This window comes from Capricornis sumatraensis, chromosome X (assembly GCF_032405125.1).
Source record: "Capricornis sumatraensis isolate serow.1 chromosome X, serow.2, whole genome shotgun sequence".
Lineage (NCBI taxonomy): Eukaryota > Metazoa > Chordata > Mammalia > Artiodactyla > Bovidae > Capricornis > Capricornis sumatraensis.
This window is the reverse complement of record NC_091092.1, coordinates 27,669,320-27,681,402: the sequence shown is the minus strand read 5'-3', so window position 1 is coordinate 27,681,402 and position 12,083 is coordinate 27,669,320. Positions and strand designations below refer to the sequence as shown.

At 43.2% G+C, this 12,083-nt stretch overlaps 1 pseudogene; it reads left to right on the top strand.

Annotated features, from left to right (window-relative positions):
* The first annotated feature begins 5,042 nt into the window (after positions 1-5,042).
* Positions 5,043-9,281, top strand: LOC138071592 (vasculin-like protein 1 pseudogene; annotated as a pseudogene).
* The last annotated feature ends 2,802 nt before the right edge of the window (positions 9,282-12,083 follow it).

The window sequence follows — 12,083 nt, the reverse complement described above, 5'->3', positions numbered from 1 at the left end:
TGTTAAATTTCCATCCATTGATGTACTCCCTTTAACAAACATTTACTAGTCTCTGACTGTGTGCTAAGCCCTGGGATTCAAAGACTCAAACAAGCCCTTGTCCTTGAGGAACCATCGGCCAGTGGTGTCAAGAGACAACCAGAAATAACCAGAGCACAGTGCACCATGTGAGAAGGGCTGTGGTGACAGCCTGGAGTGGGGATCTGCCCCTAGGCTGCCAAGTGTTGCTGAAGAAAATCCCTAAACCAGGCCAACTGCTGAGACTACAGGAGGGCCCTCCCTCCTGCAAAGCAACTGATGGCATTTTTGCCTTCTTCAGATACAGATTTGATTTCTTTGGAAATAAAGACAGGATGGAGACAGTTCAGACACTGGATATCTGAATATTCATCTAGCACCTCCTGTATGTTGGCACTAAGGCCATAGTTGTGAATAAGGTCCCTGCCCTCCTGAGGCTGACAGCCTTGCAGAGTTTGCTGCTCTGGTGGAGAGAAGTGATACTAAGGGAAAATAGGCAGGAAAAGTTCAAGGAGCGAGGGTAGTGAGAATAGGTACCTACAGGGCAGTGCAAAGGGGGTGGCCTATACATTCATGAGGCTTTAATGCCTTCAAAATCAGGAACTATATCCCCTTGCCCAGCAGGCATATACAAAGTAGTCCTGAGGCAGTCATTTAACTGATTATAAATTAAGATCTAACTTGACCTTTAGTTCCATAGGAGATTAATTAGAGTTTTGTGGCCTTTTCTGGGTATATAGAAGCTCAGTGTACATGTTTTTTTGGAGCAGTCCAGAATTTACTATCTCTAGGACTGTCCTCTACACCGTAACAATGTATTATGACCATTTATATCCTTAGAAAGAAAGCAAGGAGCAGATAAGCTGCCATTTGGTGAATTCTTGGAAAGTGTATACTGACAATATATAGGATAGGCCATCCTTCAAAATCACAGAGTTCATTTATTCATCTACCAAATACTGATTTCAGCTCCTACTCTGGAGACATGGGTAAATACATAACAGTTCATTGCTACTGTTGGACCTGATGTATTATCCACATTTCCAGACTTTAAGACTCTCCTCCACATCTCCAGCCCTGACTAATCCATCCCCTGGACATCATCCAAAGACCCCAAGCATCTGGCCGCAAACTGAACTCAGGTTCCTCCCATCCGGTTTTCCAGAGGATGTGAACCACCTACTCACTCATCACTGAGGATCAGGTCTGACTCCATCCTCACTCCCCATGGCCACTCAATCATTCTGCCCATTCATCTCCCTCCTCTCCAGCCCTTTGTAGCCCAGGTTCAGGCTGCCATCATTCATGCAGCCATTTAGTCATTCACCATTTTCTGAGCACACACCATATGCCATTCATGTTCTAGATTCTGGAATTACATCAGTGAACAAAACAGACAAACTTCCTGCCTTCATGGAGCTTACATTAAAGTAAAGAGAGAAAATAAGCAAACTACTTATGGTTAGAAAGTGACAGGCACTTAGGGGGAAAAATAAATCGGGGGAAAAGGAGTATGATGGTCATGGATGGGGGCTGAAAGACTTCCATGAGAAGATGACTTTTGAATAAAAAGAAGGAAATGAGATAAAAACCAGAAAAAAAAGATTCTGATGGAGCAGTCAGTAAGATAGGAAGAAAACCAAGCCAAACGTGCTGTCCTGGAAGTCAAGTAAATAAAGCATTCTAAGGAGAGGTCAGCTAAGACAAATGTTGACAGGTCAGATCAGATCAGAGAAATGAGTATTTCACAACACAGGGGTCACTGATAATCTTAGGACAATTTCAGCTTGAGTGCTAGGTGAAAACCTAATTGGAGTGGGCTCCTGAGAGGATGGGTACCCACTAGGATGGCTATAATTTTTTTAATAGAAAATAACAAGCATTTGGGAGGTTGTAGAAAAATTTGAACTATTATGCAGTGTTACAGGGAATGTAAAATGGTACAGCCATTGTGGAAAATACCCCACTAGTTACTCAAAAGGTTAAACAGTTACCATATGACCCAGCAATTCCACTCCTAGATATATATCCAAAATAACTGAAAACACGTAGTCAAACATACTGGCTTCCCCAGTGGCTCAGTGGTAAAGAATCCTCTGGCCAATGCAGGAGATGTGGTTTGATCCCTGGGTTGGGAATATGGCAACCCACTCCAGTATTCCTGCCTGGGAAATTCCATGGACAGAGGAACCTGGAAGACTACAGTCCATGTTGGACTACAGTCCAACAGTTGGACACAACTTAGCAACTAAACAACTCAAACATAATTGCACACCAGTGTTTATAGCACTATTCATAATAGCCCCAAACACAGAAGCAACCCTACTGTCCATCAACTGATAAATGGATAAACAAAATGATATGTCCACACAGTGGAATATTATTTAGCCATAGAAGGAAAGAAGTACTGACACATACCACAATATGAAAGAACCCTGAAAAATTAATTATGTAAAAGAAGCCAGACACAAATGGTCACATAATGTATGATTCCATTTATATGAAATGTCCAGAATATGCAAATCCATAAAAACAGAACGTGGTTGCCCAGGCCTGGGAGGAGAAGGGGACTGCAGAGTGACTGCTAATGGGCACAGGTTTCTTCTTGGGGTAATCAAAATGTTCTGGGCTTAGATACTGGTGATGGTTGTCCACATACTAAAACCCACTGAATTATACACTTAAAAATGGTGATGTTTATGGTATATGAACTATAGCTCAAAAAAAAAGGATGGGGAGAGTAATTGAAAAGTACATATAGAGTGATAGTAAGTCAGAAAGAAAAACACCAATACAGTATACTAACGCATATATATGGAATTTAGAAAGATGGTAATGATAACCCTGTATGCGAGACAGCAAAAGAGACACAGATATATAGAACAGTCTTTCGGACTCTGTGGGAGACGGAGAGGGTGGGATGATTTGGGAGAATGGCATTGAAACATGTATAATATCATATAAGAAACGAATCACCAGTCCAGGTCCGATGCATGATACTGAAGGCTTGGGGCTGGTGCACTGGGACGACCCAGAGGGATAGTACAGGGAGGGAGGAGGGAGGAGGGAGGAGGGTTCAGGATGGGGAATACATGTATACCTGTGGCGGATTCATGTTGATGTATGGCGAAACCAATACAATATTGTAAAGTAATTAACCTCCAATTAAAATAAATAAATTTATATTTAAATAAATAATAAATAAATAAATAAAATAAAGACCAGGTTTTTGTTTTGAGTGGATTTTTAAGATGGGAGAAACGACCACGTATTTATCTGTGCATTGATGGGAACAATCCAGGGAAAAGCAGGGACAGAAAGGGAGAAACAGCCAGAGACAGGTTTCTGAATAGGTAACAGGGGTTAGGATTCATTGTAGGAACAGGACAAAGGTAGAGAGGATTGGAGTACAGTGTTGGTAGCTGGCATATGGTAGGTGAGTTGTGGAGTTCTCCTGTAATTGCTGAAGTTTTCTCAATGATTAGGAAGCAAGGCTGTCGCTGAGAGTGAGAAGGGAGGAAGCCGGGCTGAGACAGTGGGCAAACTGTGGACCAAGCCTGGTCATTGCCTATTTGTATACAGTCTGCAAGCTAAGAATGGCTTTTGTATTTATGTTATTATTTTTCAGTCACTCAGTCGTGTCCAGTTCTTTGTGACCCCATGGACTGCAGCACGCCAGACATCCCTGTCATTCACCATCTCCCAGAGCTTGCTCAGACGCATGTCCATTGAGTTGGTGATGCCATCCAACTACCCTTCTCCTGCCTTCAATCTTTCCAAGCATCAGGGTCTTTCCCAATGAAGTCAGCTCTTCGCATCAGGTGGCCAAAGTATTGGAACTTCAGCTTCAGTTTCAGTCCTTCCAATGAATATTCAGGACTGATTTCCTTTAGGACTGACTGGTTTGTATTTATAACTAATGGGGAAAAAATAAAGAGAATAATATTTTGTGATATAAAATAATTCTATGAAATTAAAATTTTAGTCTCTGTAACTAAAATTTTGTTGGAACCTGATCACACCCATTAGTTTATGTACAGTAGCTACAGCAGCAGAGTTGACTAGCTGTAAGAAACATCGTATGTCACCTGCAAAGCCTAAAATATTTGCTATCAGAAACAGTGTGCCAGCCCCCTGATCAAGGCCCTTTCTGGGACCAGGGGTCACCTGGGAAGCTGTCAGAAATGCAGACTCAGAACCTCTCATCTTGGACTTCCCTGGTGGTACAGTGTGTAAGAATCCGCCCGCCAACGCAGGGGACACCGGTTCAATTCCTGATCTGGGAAGATTCCATATGCAATGGAGCAACTAAGCCTGTGTGCCACAACTACCAAAGCCTGCATGCCTAGAGCCTGTGCTCTGCAACAAGAGAAGACACTGTGATGAAAAGCCTGCACACTGCAACTAGAGAGTAGCCCCCGCTCACTGCAACTAGACAAAGCCCAAGTGCAGAAACGAGGACCCAGCTTAACCAAAAGAAAATAAAGAGAGAACCTGTCGTCCATGTCCAACAAATTTCCCAGGTGACTCGTGTGCACGCTGAATCTTGAAGAGCACTGCTCTAAGAGGACCAGAGGGTGGCTACACTGGGGGAGTTCAGAGCTGCAGGGCAGCACTGAGAGACCCCTGGAAGCCAGAGGTTGTGAACCTCAAGGGAGGCCCGTCGGTCTTCTTCAGCCTCATTCAGCTGCCAGAGGCACAGGCTGTCAAGGAGGTGAACTGGATTTACCAGGGTTACTGTTTCTCCAAGCAAGTACAAAAAAGGGCAGGGTGTGGACCACTGAGTGGCTGATACAATTTAAGTGAAATAAGGAGGGAAGAGGAGACATGGCGGGGCAGCAGAGGGAATAGGGAACGGGTATAGGTTCAATGGCTGGGTGGTCCTAGTGAGGTGGGAGCATCATCAGTACTGGGGTCCTACAGGAAGTTAGCTGCAAGGAGAGCAGAGAGTGGGATCGTCGTAAGGTTGAAGGCAGGGCAAAGGAACAAGAGGCTACAGGTGGATGCTGAATTCACCCGAAATCATGACAGGAACAGTGCTGGAGAGAGCAGCAGTGAGCCAGGAGTTAAGTCTGCAAGGAATGGTGGGAGAGGCTGGGGGACACTGCAATGAAAGAGCGCATGGTTGTGCTGGGACTTGGAGCAGCGGCCCCTGTGGGTCTCCTTGTTTCCACTCTTTTTGAAGCTCTACTCTGAGGAACCCTCTTGGCTAGGCAGAAGTGCTTTAGGGGTTCCTCAAACAAGAAGTGTCCAGGCCAAACACTGAAGCTGTCCACTGCCCTGAGGGGCCTGTTCTGTTTTGTCTGTCTGAGGTCTTTAGTCATTCATTAAGCTTCCCTTGTAGCTCAGTTGGTAAAGAATCTGCCTGCAATGCAGGAGACCTGGGTTCAATTCCAGGGTCAGGAAGATCCCCTGGAGAAGGAAATGGCAACCCACTCCAGTATTCTTGCCTGGAGAATCCCATGCACAGAGGAGCCTGGTGGGCTACAGTCCATGGGGTCGCAAGAGTCAGACACAACTTAGCGACTAAACCACCAAACCAAGGTCATTCATTCATCAAATATTTACTGAGCACCTACCATGTGTGAGGCACTATTCTAGGCTTGGGGAAGACAGCAGTGAACAAAATACATAATCTATGACCTCATGAAATTTACTTTCTAGGGAGGGAGTTAGGCAATAAAGAAAGAAAAAAAGGACTTCCCTGGTGGTCCAGTGGCTAAGACTCCATGCTCCCAATGCAGGGCACTCGGTTTCGATCCCTGATCCGGGAACTAGATCCCACATGCCGCAATTAAGATCTCAAATGCTGCAACAAAAAGAATCCACGTGCTTAGTCAACTAAGACCCAGTGCATCCAAATAAATAAATAAAAATAATAAATATTAAAAATATTCATTTGGCTGCATTGGGTCTTAGTTGTGGCACGTGGGCATGCAGGGCTAATCTGCTCTGCACCATATGGGATCCTAGTTCCCCAACCAGGGATTGAACCCACATCCCCTGCATGGGAAGGTGGATTCTTAACCACTTAACCACCAGGGAAGTCCCAAATAATAAATATTAAAAAAAAAAAAAGACTCCTCGAGTCCAATGCAGGGGACCGAGTTACATTTCATCTATAGTTTTATCTTTGGATCCAAGTAAAAGTATCTTTATGTTGAAATATAACACCCATACAGAAAAGCACACAAACCCAAAGTGTTCAGCTAGATGAATTTTCACAAAGGGAACACACCCATAGAACTAGCACCCAGATCACGAAATAGAATGTGACCAGTGTCTCCTCCCCCAACAAGGACAACCACTATGCTGACTTCTAAAGGCATAGATTAGCCTCGCCCAGTTTTTGTTTTTTGACATAAATGGAATCATACAGTAAGCATGTTTCTGTGTCTGGCTTCCTTTGTTCCACATTAGTGGATGTTTGTGAGATCCACCCATGCCATTGTGGGTAGCTGTAGTTTGTTTATTCTCATTGCTGTATAGGAGCGGTTCACAAACATTTTAGTCTTTAGAACCCCTTTACAGTTAAAAATTATTAAGTGGGAAGACCTTTGTTATGGTTGTGGGCTCTCCACCTCTGCCGGATCAGGAAGCTGGGGACACGCCCTCAGATGCCGCGACTGGTCCCTAACTGTAGCCCCTCCACTACTCATGATAGATTCCTGTGGCCTTTTAAATGATTTAATAACGATAAAAATGGATCCAAAGTGATTTCTCTACTGAAGCAGAAGATTCTTATTATCTTCCATTAACTCAATTTAGTCTTCGGGAACGGGCAGAATGAATGAAGTACAGAAAACTGAAGAGAAGAAAACCTCACTTTGGAACTTTCTCCATGACTATTCTTAAACCCTGCCTTTCTACTTATTTTAATTTTGCTGTAAATTTATAAATAGTGAGGACCAAAGAAATAGAAAAAACATTTGGGAGCTTTATACCAAGAAATTTGCCTAGAAAGCTGCTATTCTTGGAGGGAAAAGCATATCAAGTTCCTCTCTTTTTTCTTTTTAACAAAGTTTCTTATGTCCTTTGATTTTGAAGGATAGGACATATAAACTCATACCTGCAGACTATTTTTACAGCTGTGTAAGAATAATGAGATTTGTAAATTAAGGGCTTTGTAATGTAGATGTTTTGCTACTAGAGTTGACTACTCAGAAAATCTTTTATAGCTCTTCAATGTTTTATTTTTGATCTATCACTTCAATGACATTATTTGACCAAACAGAAGTCATTCTGTCTTCTTAAGCTATGACCTTGTGAACAGTATCTGCATTTACTGTGCAAATGTCCATGTATTATCTGTTTAAGCAACATCATAGTGCCATCACTCAAGGATGTTGAATGAGGTGAACATTGATATACCTCTTTCCCCTTCCCCCCATTTTTTAAATGTAACAAATACTTTTTATGTTCCCCTTTCCTTTCCCCTTTCCCCTTCCCCTTCGGGAAACATGTCAGGAACTAGATAGTTTAAGACGAGCAATTGAGGGGACTGAGAGATTGATCCACAAAGAGCCTGGCTTCTTTGTGCTTCATCGTAAGGCATTCTGCTAGCCAGCCTAATTAAGTACCCTTTTAACAAGAGAACCTCATGAAAATCCAGCTGGCAACTCAAGAAGTTCAGGAAGCAGGACCACAGAGGTTATACTCTGGGATCCTGGTCATGAGCTTGGATGCCTCACCTTGTTGAAAAGAGACACTGGACCTAAATGGTGCAGATGACTTTGTTCCTGCTTGGCTAAATTTCTCAACGCCACAGTCAGCTAAGTCACCTACAGTGACTTTTGAAAAACACGGAGAGCACCTACCCCAAGGAAATGGTAGATTTGGAGTAAGCCATTGTAGACATAATTCCTCTGATGGCTTTTTCAACAATGGATCTCTTCGAACGACAGGAGGTTCTTGGCACCAGCCCTCCCTGTTCCGCCATGATTCTGTGGACTCTGGTGTCTCTAAGGGAGCATATGCTGGAATCATAGGGAACCTATCTGGTTGGCATGGCTCTTCACGAGGTCGTGATGGCATGAGCCAGCATAGTAGGCGTGGCACAGGAAACCACTGCCACTGGAATGGCAGCTTCCACTCCCAGAAAGGCTGTGCCTTTCAGGAAAAGCCACCTGCAGATATTAGGGAAGAGAAGAAAGAAGGTGGAAAAGTTGCAGTTTGAAGAGGAAGACTTTCCTTCTTTGAATCCAGAAGCTGGCAAACAGAATCAGCCATGCAGACCTATTGGGACCCCTTCTGGAGTGTGGGAAAACCCACCTAGTGCCAAGCAGCCCTCCAAAATGCTAGTCATCAAAAAACTTTCCAGAGAGGATCCTGCTGCTGCCTTCTCTGCTGCATTCACCTCACCAGGATCTCACCATGCAAATGGAAACAAATCGTCAACCATGGTTCCAAGTGTCTATAAGAACCTGGTTCCTAAGCCTGCACCACCTCCATCCAAGGCTAGTGCATGGAAAGCTAACAGAATGGAACACAAATCAGGATCCCTTTCCTCTAGCTGAGTCTGTTTTTACCAGTCCAATCTCTGTTATCAAACCAGTAGTACTGGCTGGTGGTGTAGTTTTAGCCTCTCCCAAAGAGAGCCCCGCCAGCACCACTCCTCTGATTGAGATCAGCGCCTCTCGTCTGACCAAGTTGACCCACAGAACTACTGACAGGAAGAGCGACTTCCTGAAGACTCTGAAGGATGACCGGAATGGGGACTTCTCAGAGAGCAGAGAGGGTAAGAAGTTGGAAGATTTGGAGGACAACAGCACACCTGAACCAAAGGAAAATGAGAGGAAGGCTGTCATCAGAATGGCCTCGCTTTCCCTGGAGAAGGAAATGGCAACCCACTCCAGTATTCTTGCCTGGACAATCCCATGGACAGAGGAGCCTGGTGGGCTGCAGTCCACAGGGTCGCAAAGAGTCGGACACGACTGAGTGACTTCACTTCACTTCACTTCCCTGTAGAAGAGGAAGGGAAGGGCCCCTCTCACTCTTTGGAAGCAGAGCACAGGTTACTGAAAGCAATGGGATGGCAGGAGTATCCTGAAAATGATGAGAATTGCCTTCCCTTCACAGAGGATGAGCTCAGAGAGTTCCACATGAAGACAGAGCAGCTGAGAAGAAATGGCTTTGGAAAGAATGGCTTCTTGCAGGGTCGAAGCTCCAGCCTATTCTCCCCTAAGAGAAGCATTTGCAGAGCAGAGTTTAAGGACTTGGCCAAGGAGACAAGTAGCAGTGAGACATCTGATGACAATGCCTGAAAATAGGCATATAAGTGCTCACAGTTAAATCTGACCCAGTAAACTCAGCTTGTGTGTTTAGGGATTACACAGAAGAAATCGTTCTTTTCCTTTTCTATGTTATTGTTGAATACTTCACGCACAAGGGAAATAATCATATCCCAAACAGAGAGTTAGCAATTGGCTTGTTCAGCTTTTGTTGTTGTTCTTCCTTGTTATCTGCTTAATAGAGAGAACTTTGTGTGGTGGGAAGAACTTTAAACACACACACACACATACACAAAGCATATATGGGGCAATGCACAGGTGGGAGCTGGCAGTCCTGAGTGAGGAGGAAACACTGGTTTGCAGCAACAGCTTCTACTACCAGCCCTTGGGGCACTCACCCCATTGCTCAAGCAATCACTGTCAATGACAAAGTGACTACTGAAGTTATAATTGTATTAAATTAATGCTAACAATTTGGATATTTTATTTTATTTCTGGCTGCTCGGGTCATGTTAGCCCTTAACCAAGCATATGTGGTTTTCTTCCCTTTCTGGGTACAGCCATAAAATATTTGGATATAGGAAATATTGTGTTATTCTTGCAGCCTTGATATTCAGGGTGGATTGTAAAATATAAATTTTTGTGAGATTTCAAAGATTAAGATTATTTTGATAACATTATTTACAGATTTAAAAGATGTAGTTATCACAAGTCTGTTGAGGGGGAAAACTACTGCATAAAATAACTAACTTGGAATAAATATTTTGCATCAGTTTGGATTGTCTTGTGTAAGAAGCATATTTACTTTAAAATTAGATGAGTGGATTTAGAGGTCTGAGGAAAATCTGAATTCAGACACACCCATTTCTCCTTTTAGCAGATACATTTTTGATGCAAAAAAACATGTGCAATAAACTACCAGTAATAAAACCAGAAAAAAAAATTATTAAGGACTCCAAAGGGCCTTTAGGGCTTCTCTGGTGACTCAGATGGTAAAGAATCCGCCTGCCAATTCAGGAGACCCAGGTTTGATACCTGGATGGGGAAGATCTCCTGGAGAAGGAAATGACAACCCACTCCAGTATTCTTGCCTGGAGAATTCCATGTACAGAGGAGCCTGGCGGGCTAGAGTCCATGGGGTCGCAAAGAATCAGACATGACTGAGCGACTAACACTTTCACAAAAGGCCTTCGTGTGGATTATTTCTATCAACTGAACTGAACCGAACCGAAACCCCACGGTACACCTGTGAGAGGACAAGAGTAAAAGAAGCAGATGACTCCTTTGTATTATTATAAAAATACTTCGATCCTGCAGGCCCTTTGAAAGGGGTCTTGAGGATCTCCCAGAGTTCCCTGGATCACACTTTGAAAACTGCTGCTGTACAGAAGCCCTGTAAATATACCACACTTTACATGTTCAGTTGAAGATAGACAGTTTCCTGTTTGGGGTTGTTAGAAATAATTTTGCTATAAACAATTTAGTACATGCCTTTTTTCAAATTAAAAAATTTATATATTTACTTTTTAAAGTCACACCCTATGACACGTGGAACCTTAGTTCCCTGACCAGGGATGGAACCTGTGCCCCCTGCATTGGGAGCACAGAGTCTTAACCACTGGATCACCAGGAAAGTCCCAGTACATACTTCTTGATGCATATTTGTTCACCTTTCTGTTGGAGAAACATCTAGGAGAGGAACTGTAGGGCCATATAGAATGTAAGTGGAACCATGGAAAATATTTACATGATTAAAAAACAAAATTAAATTTATAAAAACAAATTCTCTCTTCATCCATCTTTTTTCCCTCCTAACTTGGGAAACGACTGTTGTCCTTTTCAATTTCTTTCCTGATGCTCTTCAGCCTGCCCACTGTGTCTGCTGAGACCCCCACACTATTAAACCTGGGTTTCCCTGCATCTTTAATGTCTCTCCTTCCTGCCTTCCTCTCCACGATCTACCAGAAACCACCAACTCCTTTTTATTTTTTGGCCACACTGTGCAGCATGGGGGATCCCAGTTCCCCGACCAGGGATTGAACCCATGAGCCCTGCATTGGAAGCGCAAAGTCTTTACCACTGGACTTCCAAGGAAGAAGTCCAAGAGAGTATTTAAAGCCATGATACTGGGTGAGGTCACCAAAGGAGAGAGTGTATATAGGAAAGAGAAGAAGTCCAAACCTGAACCTCAGGGCTCTACAATGTTTAAAAAGAGAGAGAGAAAAGGAAGTGAGATAAGGAAGAATCAGCAAAAGAAACTCAGAAAGGGTGACATGCAAGGTAGAAGGAAAACCAGGCAGAACAAGTGCCCTATGAAGCTGTAAGAATTAAAAGAATGATTTATATAAGCTCTTAGCAGTGTCAGTCACACTCTAAACCTGAGGAAATGGTAGCTATGATGATGATGATGACAATTAAAATTCATCTATTAAAGGCTTATCTGTTGCTCCTTCTGGCCACCAAAAATAAAATACTGGCTCTTAAATAAATAATAAAAATCCAAGGTAAGAAGCCTGAGGTCTCACTTGAATCAAATGTAAGTTTGGCTGAGGGTCTGAACCTAAACACTAAGTGGAATTAAAGTAACTAAACTTCTGCTGTTAAAAATCCTTACCTAAATCTATTACTGTAAAAATGCTTTAAGTGATTGAAAAGATAGAGGTCTTTGTTTTTAAATGTGGAGAAGGAAAAGAAGCGACTGCCAAGAAAGAACTGTTGTTTAGTCGCTAACACGACTCCGTGCGACCCCAGGGACCGCAGTCTGCCAGGCTGCTCTGTCCATGGGATTTTCCAGGCAAGAATACTGGAGTGGTTTGTCATTACCTTCTCCAAGGG